The sequence below is a fragment of the Schistocerca nitens genome, chromosome 4 (genome assembly GCF_023898315.1).
Source record: "Schistocerca nitens isolate TAMUIC-IGC-003100 chromosome 4, iqSchNite1.1, whole genome shotgun sequence".
Lineage (NCBI taxonomy): Eukaryota > Metazoa > Arthropoda > Insecta > Orthoptera > Acrididae > Schistocerca > Schistocerca nitens.
In genome coordinates this window covers 635,691,176-635,711,557 of record NC_064617.1, presented here as the reverse complement: position 1 = coordinate 635,711,557, position 20,382 = coordinate 635,691,176, and the positions used below count along the sequence as shown (strand labels likewise).

Genomic DNA, 20,382 nt, shown 5'->3' with positions numbered 1-20,382 from the left:
ATTTAGCTACCCAAGCACGACTCACGCCCCTGGCAGTACCTCATCTCCTACCTTCCAAACTTAACAGAAGCTCTCCTGCGAACCTTGCAGAACTAGCACTCCTGAAAGAAAGGATATTGCAGAGACATGGCTTAGTGACAGCCTCTGGAGTGTTTCCAGAATCCTACAAACAATCCTGTTGGCTGAACATCAGCAACTGAGTATTTTACCGGAGGCTGAAAATACCGCTTCAGTTGTAAAGTTCTGTTATCATCACACGGCCGGTTTCGGGCTCTTATAGGCCCATATAAGTGTCGTAGTGCAAACAGCAAGAGATGGGAGATAATTTTTACATGAAGCAATACATCCATACCAAATTAAAAACTTGTCTGCCACTCATGTAAAAGGAAAGTTTCATTGCGCTTTACGATTTTTTATATCGCAGCTTCCACTTAGTGTTACCACTGTTCTGTACTGACCTGTTCAATACGCTCCTTTACAACGCATAATGCACTTTTAACTTATTTCGTGCATTTTTACGTAATTTTCTTGTTTTTTTTCTTCATTTTAAATTTAAAGCACTAATACCAATTGTGAACAGCCGGGATAGTGGCACCGCGCTCTTCTCCCCGTCAATAGATAGTAGCACGTTTGCCACTCTGGTTTAGGACGGGTGGTAGGGACAGAGAGAGCATCGAGTGACATTATACTGAGTGCACTATCCGAAAATTACCTCGAGCAGTTAAACAGAGAACCGAGTCGTGGAGATAACATCTTGGACCTACTGATAACAAACAGACCCGAACTTTTCGACTCTGTAAGCGCGGAACAGGGAATCAGTGATCATAAGGCCGTTGCAGCATCCCTGAATATGGAAGTAAATAGGAATATCAAAAAAGGGAGGAAGGTTTATCTGTTTAGCAAGAGTAATAGGAGGCAGATTTCAGACTACCTAACAGATCAAAACGAAAATTTCTGTTCCGACACTGAAAAGGTTGAGTGTTTATGGAAAAAGTTCAAGGCAATCGTAAAATGCGTTTTAGACAGGTACGTGCCGAGTAAAACTGTGAGGGACAGGAAAAACCCACCGTGGTTCAACAACAAAGTTAGGAAACTACTGCGAAAGCAAAGAGAGCTTCACAGCAAATATAAACGCAGCCAAAACCTCTCAGACAAACAGAAGCTAAACGATGTCAAAGTCAGCGTAAGGAGGGCTAAGCGTGAAGCGTTCAGTGAATTCGAAAGTAAAATTCTATGTACCGATTTGACAGAAAATCCTAGGAAGTTCTGTTATTACGTTAAATCAGTAAGTGGATCGAAACAGCATATCCAGACACTCTGGGATGTTAATGGCATTGAAACAGAGGATGGCACGCGTAAAGCTGAAATACTAAACACCTTTTTCCAAAGCTGTTTCACAGAGGAAGACCGCACTGCCGTTCCTTCTCTAAATCCTCACACGAACGAAAAAATGGTTGACATCGAAATAAGTGTCCAAGACATAGAACAGCTGGCCGGAGTGGCCGAGCGGTTCTAGGCGCTACAGTCTGGAACCGCGCGACCGCGACGGTCGCAGGTTCGAATCCTGCCTTGGGCATGAATGTATGTGATGTCCTTAGGTTAGTTAGGTTTAAGTAGTTCTAAGTTCTAGGGGACTGATGACCCCAGAAGTTAAGTCCTATAGTGCTCAGAGCCATTTGAACCATTTGAACCCCCTTCTAACAGCCGTGTACCGCAAGTGTCTAGAGGAACGGAAGGTTCCAAATGATTGGAAAAGAGCACAGGTGGTTCCAGTTTTCAGGAAGGGTCGTCAAGCAGATGCGCAAAACTGTAGCCTATATCTCTGACATCGATTTGTTGTAAAATTTTAGAACCTGTTTTTTGCTGGCGTATCATGTCATTTCTGGAAACCCAGAATCTACTCTGTAGGAATCAACATGGATTCCGGAAACAGCGATCGTGTGAGACCCAACTCGCTTTATTTGTTCATGAGACCCAGAAAATATTAGATACAGGCTCCCAGGTAGATGCCATTTTCCTTGACTTCCGGAAGGCGTTCGATACAGTTTCGCACTGTCGCCTGATAACAAAGTAAGAGCTTACGGAATATCAGACCAGCTGTGTGGCTGGATTGAAGAGTTTTTAGCAAACAGAACACAGCATCTTGTTCTGAACGGAGAGACGTCTACAGACGTTAAAGTATAAATGACCAAGTAGATAGTGTCGGAAGTTCCATGCGGCTTTTCGCGGATGATGCTGTAGTATACAGAGAAGTGGCAGCATTAGAAAATTGCAGCGAAATGCAGGAAGATCTGCAGCGGGTAGGCACTTGGTGCAGGGAGTGGCAACTGACCCTTAACATAGACAAATGTAATGTATTGCGGATACATAGAAAGAAGGATCCTTTATTGTATGCTTATATGATAGCGGAACAAACACTGGTAGCAGTTACTTCTGTAAAATATCTGGCAGTATGCGTACGGAACGATTTGAAGTGGAATGATCATATAAAATTAATTGTTGGTAAGGCGGGCGCCAGGTTGAGATTCATTGGGAGAGTCCTTAGAGAATGTAGTCCATCAACAAAGGAGGTGGCTTACAAAACACTCGTTCGACCTATACTTGAGTATTGCTCATCAGTGTGGGATCCGTACCAGATCGGGTTGACGGAGGAGATAGAGAAGATCCAAAGAAGAGCGGCGCGTTTCGTCACAGGGTTATTTGGTAACCGTGATAGCGTTACGGAGATGTTTAGCAAACTCAAGTGGCGGACTCTGCAAGAGAGGCGCTCTGCATCGCGGTGTAGCTTGTTGTTCAGGTTTCGAGAGGGTGCGTTCCTGGATGAGGTATCGAACATATTGCTTCCCCCTACTTATACCTCCCGAGGAGATCACGAATGCAAAATTAGAGAGATTCGAGCGCTCACGGAGGCTTTCGGGCAATCGTTCTTCCCGTGAACCATACGCGACTGGAACAGGAAAGGGAGGTAATGACAGTGGCACGTAAAGTGCACTCCGCCACACACCGTTGGGTGGCTTGCAGAGTATAAATGTAGATGTAGATGTAGATGTAGTACCAGTTTGCTTCCTCTTTCGCATCCGATACTCCGTGTTCTGCGCTCATGGGTAGCACACCGCGCCTAGTACACCGGGCCCACAGCACAATTTCAGTGTCCTGGTATTATTTGTATATTTCCCTAGCCAGTCAGTCGCCCGTAGTACTGTCTGGTGTCACTTTCGCATTGACATAGGTTGCACAGCACCTAGCCTGACCGGCTGTTTTGAAATGTTTTTAAAACATTTTTATTAATTTTTTGTTTTGTTTTTTAAGTGTATTGCTGCGTGTAAAAATTATCTCCCGTCTCTTGCTATTTCCAGTCCGACATCTGAAGAGAGCCCGAAACCGGTCGTGTGATAATAAAAGAACTTTAGAACTGAAGCGGTATTTTGAACCTTTGTCATATGAAAATAATCTAAAAATTAACTTGTTGATAATTTATGAACTAATCGCTTCTTGTGAGGAAGTAGCGTGGGGGGCATGGGGGGGAAGACGTCCGTTGTTGTTGTTGCGACGTTGGACTCCATCCTCTTGATTGCGGGACTACATGCGTTGGAGGCACGAATATACTTTTGCATCAGTTTGTGACGTTACTGTCCTCCATTTAATGTGACAAAGGCACAAATGTACGGCTCTGAATAAAGCTTGGCTCGTAGAAGTCCTGGGGATGAGCCGTTCACCGTCTGCTTCCTCGCCCTGTTGCTGTGTTAGAAAAATACTTTACCAAAATAATTGAGGGCAGACAAGTTATGCGAATTCTAAATCAATGAATATAAACAAACAGGAAAACTTTTATAATAAACATAGGCAATACTGCAGATTTAACTTTTCAGAACAGATGATTTATTCAGCAAGGTTCAAATTCCAAGTGAGTGGTGGTCCTACAAGCTGTTTCATACACGGATAAAGTTAATTGTAAAATATATCAACAGCCCTTCAGTTATGTTGTGTGAAACGAAAGGTGACAGAATCCTCACTCAGACCAAGCCACGACGTACATTCAGTATAAAAGTCGCTTCACCCCCATTCTTAGATGCCCGTTATCAAGATCCGATAAGCGATCCGAAGTGTCTCTGCATAAATAAAATCACACCACTCTGCCGTACTGCTCGATGGCAGAAAACTAGTCTCTCCTTTGAAACTTCCTGGCAGATTAAAACTATGTGCCAGACCGAAACTCGAATTCGGGACCTTTGCCTTTCGCGGCCAAATGCTCTACCATCTGAGCTACCCAAGCACGACTCACGACCCGTCCTCACAACTTCAATTTTTCCATTACCACGTCTCCTACCTTCCAAACTGTTAATGTACCGCCTGGCCACCAAAAGCTGTTGCAGGACGATTTGATTCACGAATCCAGTTACATGGCTCCTTCCGTATATAGCGATTTTACGACTATGACGAGTGGGGCCTCAAGATGGCATCAATGTAATGCCGAAACGGGTAGCACATAGAAGTTCATAAAATAAAGTAAATTTCTACAATACATACGGCTGTTGGTAAATTATTGCATCAAGAACATCCATTAACGTCATACCACGTCAGCCGGTGGGAGCTCAAGCAGCTCCTCCTCAAGCCATGCACTTCGTACAACACTCTGACACATATATGCAAATGGATCACTATTCCTACACCAATAGTTCTATAACTAAAATACGTATTCTAATCGATTTGTCATGTCACGACGTGTCGGCTGGAACCAATTCTTATCATTTTTAAATATATGTATCATTAGCTTCGACATATTTGCGCTTCTAGCGCATCCTCATTACGTTATAACCAGCACTGATCAAAAAATAAAAATCTATTCACAAATAACTACACATCCTTCATTTTATTACTGTACTCGTGGAGAACGGTCTGGTTCGACACCCTTAGATATATAAAATTAATATTATCGAATGGACAGTGGCGCCCTCTGTACTGCTATTTAATCAGCGCTTTTCGAGTTCTCTTTGCAGTTCGCCGCTTTACCACGAAGCATGTCTCCCGCAGTCGGTGACGAAACTTCACGGGAGAGTTTTACTCATCGACCACGGCCTCTCAGCCCGGAAGTTTCAAGTGAAGATCTGCAACATTTAATTACATAATCCATTCTTTAAAAAAAGCATCTTGAAATTATAACGATCAGGTGTGCTCATAGTGCATTATTGGTCTAGATTAACGAATCTAGACCAATAACCTTTACCTTTTTAAAGTAACCACTCCTTCGATTTTTTCAGTACCTGCTTCCAGCCCCCCTCTTTTGCACTATTTTTTTAGTCTTTACTTATATTCTACATTCGTCAGCTGCGGTTATGTTTTACATATTCTTATTTACGCCTGCAGATGTTTTTTTTCGCTCCTCTGCTTCTTGCATGGCTGGTTAATTATTCGTGGACGACTTTCCAGAAATAGAATTAACTGGTCTCTTCTTTCAAGATGGGTTTTCACAGCCATTTTTCCCCAAATTATTTCCAGTGTATTTTTTCATGCTCTCGATCGTGGTACAATATTTGCAGTTGACCATCTCCATGTACCAGCAAATTTGAGTTCTACGCTTTCTTTGAGTGCAGTCGAGGAACATGTTGCAATTTTTAAAATGCATTTATCATGTGGCAAGTGACAAAGCAGCTGATTAAATTTTGTTCGAGGTTAGTTTTTGCACAGTATCAATACCAACACACGTATAGCAACGACTACACAAATCCGCAGTCTTCATACATGCCGTTTCCTCATTCAAGAGAAAGGTCACGTAAGTAACATGTAATCAGTGCATAACAAGTTTCGTTAGCGTGGGTTTGAGGCGTCTTGTGTCACGATCCGGGCGGCTCCCAGACCATAACGCTCCATCCTTGTTCATGCCGAACACGCCAACGGACAACTGTTCGATGGAGCATAAAACGTTACTCTTCTGAAAAGGCTATCTGTCGCCACTCAGTGGTCGTCTAGTTGCAATACTGGCCTGCAAATTCCAGTCTTCGTAGTCGATTAACAGCAATCAGCATGGGACCATGAACCAGATGCCTGCTGGGGAAGTCCACAAGCAGCAACGTTCGCTGAAGCGTCGTTGAGGAGACACTGTTGGCAGCCGCTTGTTTCATCTGGGCTGTCAGCTGCTCAACAGCTGCACGTCCATTCGTCCATACACATATCAACAGCCGTCGTTCGCCCCTGTCATCTATGGTCCGTTGTTTATCGCGATATTCCAACTCCAGAGGAACGTATCGTGCTTGCGTGTAATTTGTAAGTAGGCTCTTTAGGTTTTTATGTTGGTAACGCCATGTAGCGCTCTATATGAAAATCACTGACTGTGCTGTGTGAAGGCTGTGGTTGGTTTGCATTGTTGGAGTAATATTCGGCATTGTAGTGTTGGGCAGTTGGCTGTTAACAGCGCGTAGCGTTGCGCAGTTGGAGGTGAGCCGCCAACAGTGGTGGATGTGGGGAGAGAGATGGCGGAGTTTTGAGAGCGGATGATCTGGACGTGTGTCCATCAGAGACTGGAAGTCATAAACTGATTCATATTATGACTTTTGAACACTATTAAGGTAAATACATTGTTTGTTCTTTATCAAAATCTTTCATTTGCTAACTATGCCTATCAGTAGTTAGTGCCTTCAGTAGTTTGAATCTTTATTTAGCTGACAGTATTGGCGCTCGCTGTATTGCAGTAGTTCGAGTAACGAAGATTTCTGTGAGGTAAGTGATACATGAAAGGTATAGGTTAATGTTAATCAGTGCCATTCTTTTGTAGGGATTATTGAAACTCAGATTGCGTTGCGCTAAAAAATATTGTGTGTCAGTTTAGTGTTGATCCGAATAGGTAAAGAGCGAAATGTCTGAGTACGTTCAGTTCTGCTCAGCTGTTTGAAAATCAAATCATGTAAGAGGTTTATCAGCACAGTAATTCATTAATTTTTCTAAGGGGACGTTTCAAATTCTCTTTAGCAGGCAACACTGGAAGCAGTAAATAATTCTTTCATTCAACGAGTGCACGCACCAGTGTATCGGTGTCCAGGGTCACCACTTTGAGCACCTTTGGATGTTCTACTCCTCCGGAGCCGCGCGACTGCTACGGTCGCAGGTTCGAATCCTGCCTCGGGCATGGATGTGTGTGATGTCCTTAGGTTAGTTAGGTTTAAGTAGTTCTAAGTTCTAGGGGACTTATGACCTCAGCAGTTGAGTCCCATAGTGCTCAGAGCCATTTGAACCATTTTTTTGTTCTACTCCTGAGAAATGGTACAGCAGAGTCAAAGTCAATGTTGTGTTATGTTTTTCCGTGGTTTTCATTTGTTTTTTGACCATTCCAGCAAATGGACGAGTTTGTGATCCCGGGCTCAAAGTCAGTGTTGTGTTATGTAATTAATAACGTTGTGTTTCAGTGAATGGTACACTGTGACACATTTTTGAATAAGTCTTTAGGAGAGGGAATGAATTACCGAATAAAAACACAGGGTGCCATTTAAACAAGTCATACCACTGTTCATATCTTTGTAAAAAGCGATGTTACAACGAAGGCAATCATGCTGATTGATGTCTCCCTGATGGCTAAAGAACATTTGCTTGAAACATTTTGTAATTTAATCAAAATATCCACGGGTGTACTGCCGGTCTACAGTGTCCAACGGGCACAATATTTCGGCGATCGTACATGTCGCCATCATCAGGTGAACTGACGGACTGAGCTCCTGTGAACGTGCCGGCAAGGAAATCCGTACACTATGGCTGCTCAGGTGGAACTGGGTTCGGTCGCGGCGGCGGCGGATTTAAATACCCTCCGCCCGCGGCGCGCTCACTCCGCCGTCCGCGCCCCGCGCCACGGTCGCGCGGTGGAACAGATTGCGACGGCGTCTGAGATGACGTCGGTGTGATGGCTCCGTCCGCCGTGGTCGTCACAACTATACATTTGCTCGATTTACTCTTGATTAACCCAATCGCTGGTTCCCAAGCCTTGCTAAGATTATAGCCACAGTCACGATTTATGAGGTCGTCATTGGTGCGAATTTCGATGGCCTCTCTAACAACGCTGTCCCAGTATCTCAACGTCTGTACCAGAATCCTCGTGCGTTCATACTCCATAGCGTGATTTTCCGACAAACAATGTTCAGCGATCGCCGACTTGCTCGGATACATCAGTCGAGTGTGCCTCTGGTGTTCACGGCATCGATCCTCGACGGTACGCATCGTCTGACCAATATACGACTTGCCACATTGACACGGAATCTGGTACACGCCGGCCTTCCTCAAACCGAGGTCATCTTTGGCGCTCCCCACCAGTGCACGAGTTTTATTCGGAGGACAAAACACTGTTCCGACTTCATTGTCTTATTTCCTAATCTGATTTCCTCATCACCTTATTTACTTCGATTATGTTCCATTGTAAATACTATTGCCGGCCGGAGTGGCCGTGCGGTTCTAGGCGCTACAGTCTGGAGCCGCGTGACCGCTACGGTCGCAGGTTCGAATCCTGCCTCGGGCATGGATGTGTGTGATGTCCTTAGGTTAGTTAGGTTTAAATAGTTCTAAGTTCTAGGGGACTGATGACCACAGCAGTTAAGTGCTCAGAGCCATTTGGACTTTTTTTGTTGTTGTAAATACTATTTATTCCATTTTTATTTGTATGTCGAAACGGCGGTAACTTTTTTACGTAATTGCAATCGATTTTGAAGTCACAATCCTTCTGAATGCTTTGATGCATCCACCACGACTTCCTCTCCTGTGGAGATCTCTTCATCTCGGATTAGCGTTTAACCCAACGCCCTCAATTATTTGTTGGTTATATATTCCAGTTTCTGCCTCCCTTTACAGTTTTCATCCTCTACACCTCCTTCCGGTACATCGGAAGCTACTACCTGATGTTTTAAGAGCTGTCCTCTTATTCTGCGCCTAGTCTGTCAGTCTTTATCACATATTCATTTACTCTCCGATTCTGCGGCGGACCTCCTCATATCTTATCTTACCAGTCCAGCTAATTTTCGACGTCTTCTACAGTACCACATCTCAAATATTTCGATTCTCTTCTTCACTGGATTCCTACAGACCAAGGTTCTCTTCCAAATAACGCTGTGCTCCAAATGTATATTCTCAAATATTTCTTCCTCAAAATAAGGCCAATGTTTGCTACTAGTAGACTTTTTTTCACTACAATACTCTCTTTGTTGGCACTGGTCTGCTTTTTATGTGCTCCTCAATTGGTTATTTTGTTTCCAACGTAGGCAGATTTCCTTCACTTCGTCTACTGCACGGTCCCAGTTTTGGTGTTAAGTTTATCGCTAATCTTATTTCTGTAACTCCTCATTACTTTGGCCTTTCTTGAGTTTACACTCAGTGCGTCGTCTGTGGTCACGAAAGTACTCATTCCATTTAACAGGTCCTCCAATTCTTCCTCACTTTCGCTGAGGATAGCAGTATCATGAGCAGATCTTATCATCTGACATCCATTCACGCTGAATTTTAGCCTCACTCCTGAATCTTTCTTTCATGTCTGACATTGCTACTTCGATGTCCAGACTGAACTATAGGGGAGGAAGATTAGAAAACCTGTCTTACACATTTTTTCTTAATCCGAGCACATCGTTCTTGATCTTCCATTTCTATTTTTCCCTCTTAGTTTTTTATATACCGTGCACTAGCGAACCCGCAATGGTTCGCAGTTGCTAAATGTGTATGAGAACTTGATATAGTCCTAATCTTCTTCTCCTTCCGTCTCTCTGTCATCTCCTACTCCCCCTCGCTCTGTCCATTTACCTTCTCATCCCTCTTTCTGTCCATCTCCTCCTCCCCCATATCTTTCTCCAAGTCTTCCTCTCCCCCCCCCCCCTCTCCGTGTATCTCATCCTTCCTCCTCTCTATGTCCATTTACTCCTCCCCCTCCTTTATCCATCTCGTCTTCTCCCCCTCTCTCTCTGACTCTGAGCTTGGTTTATTGTTATTGCCAATGAAACTTTGATTGGGAACTGAAGTCGCTTAATATGAATTGGTATGAGAGACTCTCCTGATTTCGGATCTGTGAGAATGGTAGCTTTAGCGACAGTATTTCGCACAGTTTTAATCTGCGAACAGGAAGAATTACAAAGTTTCGAACGATTCAGATTTCCAATCGTGAGCCGATGAGACATAAATACCATTTTCCTGTGTTCTGTTAAAACGGAATGAAACAAGGCAGTACATAGTTGTGTACGTAACTATTGTATAAAATTATATGTAAGAAGAAAGAATTTACATGGGAGAGACAATTTGTCTGATGGTTTAAATGCCCTGTATTTAATTAAAACTGACTGCGAGAAAGAAAACGAAACTGCACATTTTCACAGAACAACATAGCACAGCATTTGCTTAATTAGTGATTTGAGTGCAAACTGAAGCATTTTACGAGCAGCTGCTGCTAGCTATGTAAGTGGAACGTCAAAAAGGTCATCTCTTCAACACCTAGATACTTTGCGCATAGAAAGTTGCAGTGATGCGACGTTTAACGGACAGAAAATTTTCCTGCGAATCAAGTAATAAATTTACATTTCGAAAACGAAGGTCCTGGGATGGCAAATGAGATGTCAAAAGTTGATCTCTTTGAGGTCTAGCTGTTTCGCGCATAAAAAGCAGCACTGGTGAAGTATTTAACTGTCAAAGTGGCTTCATTCAAATCAAGTACTAAATTCAGGACATCTCAAGAACGGGAGACGCTAGGAAAGCAAATGATGTGCCAAAAAGATCATCCTTTCTGAAAAAAAACTTCAAAATAAAAATTTGAAGAAAAAATGGTCAAATGTTTTGTGAAATGATTCGTTTAAAGATAAGGAATGAAATCCACTGACGGAAAAGATATCGCAACACCAAGAAGGAATCGTGTGACATAAACGAAAGCTGGCAGGTGAGTTTCTACATCTAAAAGATGACGTCTGTTCAAATTTCGCACCAACTGCGTTACGGTGGCGCTAGTAGCGCCACTATCAGGATGCACACGCCCTTCGAATGATGCACGAAATCGTGTACTGGAAATGAGGTGTCGACTGCGAACTTAAAATTCAATGTTTAACTCAGAATACCATAAGTTTAAAGAATATTAGAGGATATTTGTATGGTCGATTATGCAGAGCGTGCTGTCTGTTGTTGTGTGGCCTTGACATATTCCTATCACCTAAGCCCGAACATGCAAAAAATTTTTCAATTAAGAATCCTCCAAATATCAGGAAAGAGAATATACGAGGCGTGTTTTTTTAAGTAAGTACCGTTTTGAAATTAAAAAGAAGACGTCCTAAGATATCTCAATAATTTTATTTTTACATGAAAGCCTGTACTTTAATCTACGCACTGACGCCATTACAGTCAGATTCTTCCTTGTTTACGTTGTGTACTGAGTGTTTAAGATGCCTCCGATAATCATGAGTCCTGCCGACTGTGAGGTACGGGGTGTTATAAGGTTTCTTAGTGCTAAAGGCCTAAAACCGATCGATATTCATCGTGACATCTGTGCAGTTTACGGAGAAAACATTATGAGTGATGGAATGGTAAGGAAGTGGGCGAGAGCATTTAAAGATGGCCGCACAAATGGGAATGATGAACAACGGAGTGGGCGTCCTTCAGTCGTTAGTGAAAGTTTGGTGCAGGATGTGGACAATAAGGTGAGGGAAAACAGACGCTTTACGATTTCCTCCTTGCGGGATGACTTTCTAATGTTTCTCGTAGTGTTTTGTATGGCACTGTGACCGAGGGCCGGCCTGTGTGGCCGAGCGGTTCTAGGCGCTATAGACTGGAACCGCGCGACCTCTACGGTCGCAGGTTCGAATCCTGCCTCGGGCATGGATGTGTGTGATGTCCTTAGGTTAGTTAGGTTTAAGTAGTTCTAAGTTCTAGGGGACTGATGATCTCAGATGTAAAGTCCCATAGTGCTCAGAGCCATTTTTTGTGAGCGAGCACTTGAATTACCGAAAATTGTGCGCACGTTGGGTACCGAAAATGCTGACAGATGTACACAAAACCAAACATTTAGACAGTGCATTGACTTTCCTTGAGCGGTACCACAACGACGGTGATGATTTCTTAAGCCAAATTGTTACAGGCGATGAAACATGGATGACCTACATCACACCAGAATGAAAGCAACAGTCCATGGAAGTTGAGCAAGGGCATCGTTTTGCTGCAAGACAATGCCCGTCCGCATGTGGCGAATCAGACCAAAGATCCCATCACATCTTTTCGATGGGAAACTCTAGATCATCCTGCGTATAGCCCCGATGTTGCACCCAGTGACTACTATCTGTTCCTGCTCTTGAACAAACACCTGGGCGGTCAGCGTCTTCGAGACGATGACGAAGTCAAAACAGTGGTGATGCAGTGGTTAACAAGTCAGGCGGCGGACTGATGACCATAGATGTTAAGTCCCATAGTGCTCAGAGCCATTTGAGTCAGGCGGCAGACTTCTATGAGGAGGGTATTCAAAACCTGGTAAAACGTTATGACATGTGCCTCAATATTGACGGAAATTATGTAGAAAAGTAGATTAACGTACAGACTTTCATGTAAAAATAACATTATTGAGATATCTTAGCACGTCTTTTTTTAAATTTCAAAACGGTACTTACTTAAAAAAACACGCCTCGTACATTGCATGGGGGCTTAATTATAATATTATGAAAATAAGTTTAATTTTTTGCTTTAGTAGCTGTCTGTCCGATTACGAAGTCTCGTAAACGGTTGGCCCTGACTAGTATTATTACGCTATCTGACTGCATAGAACAATAACAAAGAATGAAATGGAAATTTTCATTAACACAATTAATTAATTAATTAAGTGCCCAGCAACTATAAACCTACGAAACCAAAACACAAGTGTCACTGTTCTGTGTGTGGAAGTATGACTCAACGTACACATCTGGCACGGTTCTTCTTCAACAAGACAAGAAATTTCAAATACCATTTATACTGAAATAATTAAAGAAAATAGAAATACTATAATTACGCAAGAAACCCAGAATTACACTCTAATACAAGAACACAAGCCAGATGCTTTGTTGACTGAACCTGTAATGACGCATTATTTACAACATTAAAATAATGAAAAATAAATCAAGTTTTGTTACCTTCATATATTGATGAAAACCTCTCAAATCATTACAATATCTCCATTAGAACAACATCTGCTATCTATTCCATCAAACAACTGCATAAGACATGGAACAAACACTTTTCACTACGACATCTCAGCGAGCACACTCCTCCGCTACCTCTCAATAACCACTGCCTACCACGAGTTCTCGACATGCACTGCCTACCATGACATCTCAAGAATCACTGCCAGTGGAGGCGGCGGAACAATACTCTCTAGCGCGATCTCTGGCGCTGTGGCTCAGTGTAGCCACCTTTCATATGCCCCTCCTCCACAGGCTAGAATTTGATGGTATTTTTGCCAGCATTGGTGGTGAAAATACCACCAAATGCGTCAAAAAAAATACAGACAAAAATAAAAGATAATATTAATACGTAAATATCACATAACTAGATAAAATTTTGGCTTTGCACTGACCTTTCAATAACCTAATATATAGAATACAGTAAGCAATACAAATTCTTTCATACATGTGACTTTACATAACAGTTTACACAAGTATTATGTGGTTAAACAGTTCAATCAATAGCGTCAGCAATGACGAATATGTGCAGGTAAGAGTCTCATAACTTTTCACAAACAGTAATACACAAAAAATCAGTTTATACAAATATTCACATAAACGCTTTCCATAGCTCAAGAATAAGCAGTTGACTGTTCCAGCAGTAGCACCCAGCAATGGTCAACAGGTGCAAATACCAACAAGTAACATTATTTCAATAGAAGCAGTCCATCAGTGGCACCCAGTAATGTTGAATAGGTGCAGACACCAACAAGTAACACCATTTCAGTATAAGCAGTTCCATTAGTGGCACCAGCAATGTTGAGCAGGTGCACACAGCAACAGGTGACATCTTTTCAGTAAAGCAGTCCATCAGTGGCACCCAGCAATGTTGAGCAGGTGCCGACACCAACAAGTGACATCATTTCAGTAGAAGCAGTCCATCAGTGGCACCCAGCAATGTTGAATAGGTGCAGACACCAACAAGTAACACCATTTCAGTATAAGCAGTTCCATTAGTGGCACCAGCAATGTTGAACAGGTGCAGACACCCACAAGTAACATCTTTTCAGTAGAAGCAGTCCATCAGTGGCACCCAGCAATGTTGAGCAGGTGCAGACATCAACAAGTAACACCATTTCATTATAAGCAGTTCCATCAGTGGCACCAGCAATGTTGAACAGGTGCTGACCGCAGTCCATAATATTCACTTTCACTAATCACACTGTTCATCAGCAGAAATTAAACATGTTCTAGTGGCACCAATCATGTAGAAAAAGTGCAAATAACAGTCCATAATATTCCCTATCACTAATCAAACAGTTCATCAGCAGAAATTAAACATGTCCAGGTGGCATCCACCATGTTGAATAAGTGCAGGTAACAGTTCATAATATTCACTATCACTAATTAGACAATTCATCATACAAATAATAATAAACACACAAATGATATCAGATAATTGTCATATTAAATATTACAATACACAAATAGCAGTAAACCTATAATATTTATGGGTGTCAGTGCAAGCCACAACAAACAAGTAAAATAATATTTAGGAGATAGGTTGGTACCAATTTGGGATAGGAAAAGGAAAACACACAAAACACACTCACTCATCTTTCATCCACATTAGTGCTACTGTTGCATGGGGGCTTAATTAAAATATAATGCAAATAATTTTAATTTTTTGATTTAGTAGTTTGTCCGATTACGAAGTCTCGTAACGGTTGGCCCTGACTAGTATTATTACGCTATCTGACTGCATAGAACAATAACAAAGAATTAAATGGAAATTTTCATTAACACAATTAATTAATTAAGTCCCCAGCAACTATAAAACCTACGAAACCAAAGCACAAGTATAACTGTTCTGTGTGTGGAAGTATTACTCAACGTACGCATCTGGCACGGTTCTTCTTCAACAACACAAGAAATTTTAAATATCATTTATACTGAATTAATTAAAGGAAATAGAAATACCATAATTACTCAAGAAAACCAGAATTACACTCTAATCCCAGAACACAAGCCAGATGCTTTGTTGACTGAACCTGTAATGAAGCATTATTTACGACATTAAATAATGAAAAATAAATCAAGTTTCGTTACCTTCATATATTGAGCAAAATCACTCTAATCATTACAATATATCTCCACACCGACTCGCTGTTACCACATCTCAACAAGAACTTTTCATTATCACATCTCAGCAAGCACTCTCTACTAGCACATCTCAACAAACACTCTCTGCTACGAGTTCTTAACAAGCACTGACTACTACGAGCTCTCCCCAAGCACTGCCCACTACGACACCTCAATAATCACCGCCAGTGGAGGCGGCGGAACAATGCTCTCTAGCGCGATCTCTGGCGCTGTGGCTCAGTGTAGCCACCTTTCATATGCCCTTCCTCCACGGGCTAGAACTTGATGGTATTTTTGCCAGCATTGGTGGTGAAAATACCACCAAATTCGTCAAATAAAAAACAGACAAAAATAAAAGATAATATTCATGCGTAAATATCATATAACTAGATAAAATTTTGGCTTTGCACTGACCTTTCAATAACCTATTATATAGAATACAGTAAGCAATACAAATTCTTTCATACATGTGACTTTACATAACAGTTTACACAAGTATTATGTGGTTAAACAGTTCAATTAATAGCGTCAGCAATGACGAATATGTGCAGGTAAGAGTCTCATAACTTTTCACCAACAGTAATACACAAAAAATCAGTTTATACAAATATTCACATAAACGCTTTCCATAGCCCAAGAAACAAGTAGTTGACAGTTCCCGCAGTAGCACCCAGCAATGTTGAGCAGGTGCAGACATCAACAGGTGACATCTTTTCAGTAGAAGCAGTCCATCAGTGGCACCCAGCAATGTTAAATAGGTGCAGACACCAACAAGTAACACCATTTCAGTATAAGCAGTTCCATTAGTGGCACCCAGCAATGTTGAGCAGGTGCAGACATCAACAGGTGACATCTTTTCAGTAGAAGCAGTCCATCAGTGGCACCCAGCAATGTTGAGCAGGTGCAGACATCAACAAGTAACACCATTTCAGTATAAGCAGTTCCATTAGTATCACCAGCAATGTTGAGCAGGTGCACACAGCAACAGGTGACATCTTTTCAGTAGAAGCAGTCCATCAGTGGCACCCAGCAATGTTGAGCAGGTGCAGACATCAACAAGTAACACCATTTCGGTAGAAGCAGTCCATCAGTGGCACCCAGTAATGTTGACCAGGTGCTGACCGCAGTCCATAAAATTCACTATCACTAATCACACTGTTCATCAGCAGAAATTAAACATGTCCTAGTGGCACTAATCATGTAGAAAAAGTGCAAATAACAGTTCATAATATTCCCTATCACTAATCACACAGTTCATCCGCAGAAATTAAACATGTCCAGGTGGCATCCACCATGTTGAAAAGTGCAGCACCATCACTAATCAGACAGTTCAGGCATGAACAATAGTTTGAATACACATACAATGCTTTTACACTAAACATACAAATCATAACAAACACACAAATGATATCAGATAATTGTCCTATTAACTATTACAATACACAAATACCAGTAAACCTATAATATTTATGGGTGTCAGTGCAAGCCGCAACAACAAGTAAAATTATATTTAGGAGATAGGTTGGGATCACTTCTCTGGGATTATAAAAGGAAAACACACAAAACACACTCACTCATCTTTCATCCACATTTAGTGCTACTGTGTAGTTGAATAGTGTTAACTGTGTAAATGCAATTCTGTCAAAATTTTATGTTCATCATGTGTATCAAGTAGTAGTGGCAGCAATGTATAACAGTCAATAATAGTTAGTCAACGTCATAGTCATCATGTCAAGACCAATGTTTGCCAAGCCAGATCAAAATGTACGGTTGCTGAACAACTGTCAGTGAGCCAAGATATGCAAATGCTTCCTCTCTCCAAAAAAAAGTATATACTGCTTATTGATTTAACAAAGTGTGTGTGTAGACAATCTTCTTTGTACTTGAGTGTTCTAGTCTGCCATCTTCATCCTCCTTGTTCCATATAGACCAACAAAAAAAAATATGCTCCTCACTTACTTCACCTCTTATCCACCAAACTCCAATAATCATCAGCATTACATAATCTCAATACTTCAATAATACCTCATTTACCTTACCTCTTGTCCACGAAACTCCAATAATCATCAACTTCACATAATCTCAATACCTCAATAGTACGTCGATACATATAAACCTCAGCACCAATATCATTTCACTTCCATAACAACTCTTTCCTCTAGTCAGTCTCCTCGAACAAGTACAGACAAAATCCTAGTGCAACTTCAATTCAGCATCCCATACAATCCGAAGACACAGTGTCCACACACAACCTCTGTGTAATCCATCTGACACAAATTTTCTACTCATTATAAATTATAAGATACATTTTGGTTCCTTGTCCATCATTAAATAAAATAAATGCATACATGACCTCTAACAGACTTTAGTTCGAATAACTCTCAGTAATTAAGTACGATTACGGAGTGTGAATGATCATAATATTTCACAGTGTGTACACCACTTCAAGAATCATGGCAGAAGCAAACATGTGGAGTATTTCTTGTGTCAAGTGTCACTTCCTATTTCAATTGCTCACGAAGAATGCAGTGTAATAACTGTCAATGGTCTAACCCTAGTTTTGGTATGTCATGTCGTTAGCTTCCTTCCTATTAGCATAAGTTTATACAGCTTCCATGAAACCTCCAGGTCATGTGACTTCTATGCAGTTTCTTGTACCAATGTCGTTCGTAGAATTAGCAGTTCATTTTCTTGACTTAAAAATATAAGGCACTGAGCGTAAGCAAAACATGCAATAGCGAGTAAATATACCAGTAGAGAACAGAATGTCAACAAGTGGATGCAGCACAATCCCTACAACGAGGCTCTGCCAAGCGAACAATCTACAATTAATACCATAGTGTAACCTAAACTCCATGTTCGTACATCGTATATCAGCAATTCTATACACCAAATTAAAGAGTACTTATGACAACAAAAGGAAATGTGTTAATATGCAATACATACGCAAAGCAGCAAATATGTATCTTACATAATAAACAGGCCATTATCATCATATCAGCATAAGCAAATAAATGTTCATACGTAATATTAATAAGTAAACATGAAGGCGCAAGCAGATAAATCACAAAGTATAACTTACATACATAACCACAGTCAGCACAATTAATCAGGTGACAATTATAACGTAAATAAATAAGCATAGCAGGCACATAATAAAAAAAAATATGACATCAGTGAAAGAGCAGTGCAGCCAAGCGATACATAATATATACAAATAACAAGCCTGTTCATTAATCAATAATTGTCAAAATCAGCAAATGTACACAAGCACGTCGCTTCACAAGTAAATTCATAGAACATGAAATTTAGCACAAAGTATGAGTCACGTAATCGCAAGCAGCAAATTACGTCTAAAGTACGTACCTAAGTGGAATTATGTTACCTGAAAAATAAACTCAATTAACAGTTACATTTTTGGTTTTTTACTTCTTTTTTCTTTGAAATTACATTCTTCCTGAAATTTTCTCCATAGCAAGTCGTCTTAACGTCGGACACGCACAGAATTTACCTGAAGGTCTTAAATATTTTATACAACCATATCCTGAAAAATACTGAACGTTAATAACATAATTTATAAAGTCACCATAGCTTTATACTGAATTTAATTGGAGAAATTAGACTGTGTATTTGTTTACGTCTGTCAGTGCATTCGCACTGAGCACTCGATCAGCTGTAGGCGCGTGACGTAGGAAGTGATTGTTTGCAGTCAACGACTGCCTTTTGCGGCGCGCAGACTGACTGTTGCTTTGACTATGTGCCGCCGCCGGAACACGGCGCGATATCCTTGCATTCTCCGTGTGTTTACGTACAACTGTTAGTTTCTCAGAAGTATGTCATTCCACAAAAATTTTAACGTTGCCTGTTGACATAATTTGCATTTGGCAAGAACAGATCGAATACGTTTTTCCATATTACTGAAGTAGCGATTTTCTCGTAATTTATGAAAGCATTTTCTGGGACCAAAGTGTGCATAACAGAAATGTGTAAATGAGGTGTGGCCAAATCATCCAATCTAACAAAGCGTCTAAGAAAATTACAGACACCAAGGAAACTACAAACCTCACGTTTTGTGGTAGGAGCAGCATAATTACGACTAGCGTCTAGCTTCTCTGGATCAGGAAGAATACCGTCTGTAGAAATAATGTGACCGAGAAATTTCACCTAAGAACGATCAAATTCAGATTTTTCCAAGTTCTCTGTAATGCCAACTCTTGCAAAAATACGTAACAATGAATCCAAAATTTTGTTATGCTCACTCCAAGAACGTTTAGCAATAAGAATATCGTCAACATATGAAGTAATATTGTCACGAAGATAAACAGGTAAAATTTCATTTAAACTACGAATGAATGCTGCAGAAGATACAGTAAGTCCAAACGGTAATTTCCGAAACTGGTAACAGTTACCAAAGGCTAAAAAGGCAGTATATTTTCTACAATCAGGGTGGAGTTCTATTTGCCAAAAACTTGCGCGCATATCAATCGTGGATAAAACTTTAATTCCATGGAAATGTTTAAGAAGTTCATCTAAATTTTGTGGACGGTCAGTTTCAGGAATAATAATATTATTTATCTGTCTGGAATCCAGAACCAAACGAATTGACCCATCCTTTTTAAGAACAACGTGTAATGGGCTGGTATAAGGGCTGACTGCTGGCTCAATAATGCCCTGATCTAACATGTAATGAAGTTCATTCTTAACCTTGTCTCTGTAAGCCAAAGGAATAGCGTACGTTTTTCCGCGAAATGGTGTGTGTTCTTTTACTTTAAATAAATATTGTAAGCCTTGTATAGTTCCTGTGTGATGACTAAACACTGTAGCATTTGAAGTCAAAATATGGTGCAGCTCTTCTCTTGCAACGTCATCTGGCACTTGAGCTTTCTTAACCTTTTCATTAATTAATTCTTCGCTACTAATTACATCCTCCATCGCGTCTCTGTATCTGTTGTCATTGTCATGAATAAACACACTGTCGTCATAATGCTCAACGAAAACATCAGAAGTAAGAAACCTTAAACATTTTGTATCTGATTCAGATCTTGCTAAACACTCGAAAAATTTCAAACATTTCGGCATTCCGGCAACAGTCAAATTCACACTTCCTTCTTTAAAGTTC

The 20,382-nt window shown here is 40.9% G+C and overlaps 1 non-coding gene across 1 annotated transcript; it reads left to right on the top strand.

The window, feature by feature from the left end:
* Positions 1-11,727: 11,727 nt before the first annotated feature.
* Positions 11,728-11,811, top strand: Trnas-gga (transfer RNA serine (anticodon GGA)). The gene is given in 2 exon segments: positions 11,728-11,767; positions 11,777-11,811. It is a non-coding gene; the product is annotated as a tRNA-Ser (tRNA).
* Positions 11,812-20,382: the final 8,571 nt, after the last annotated feature.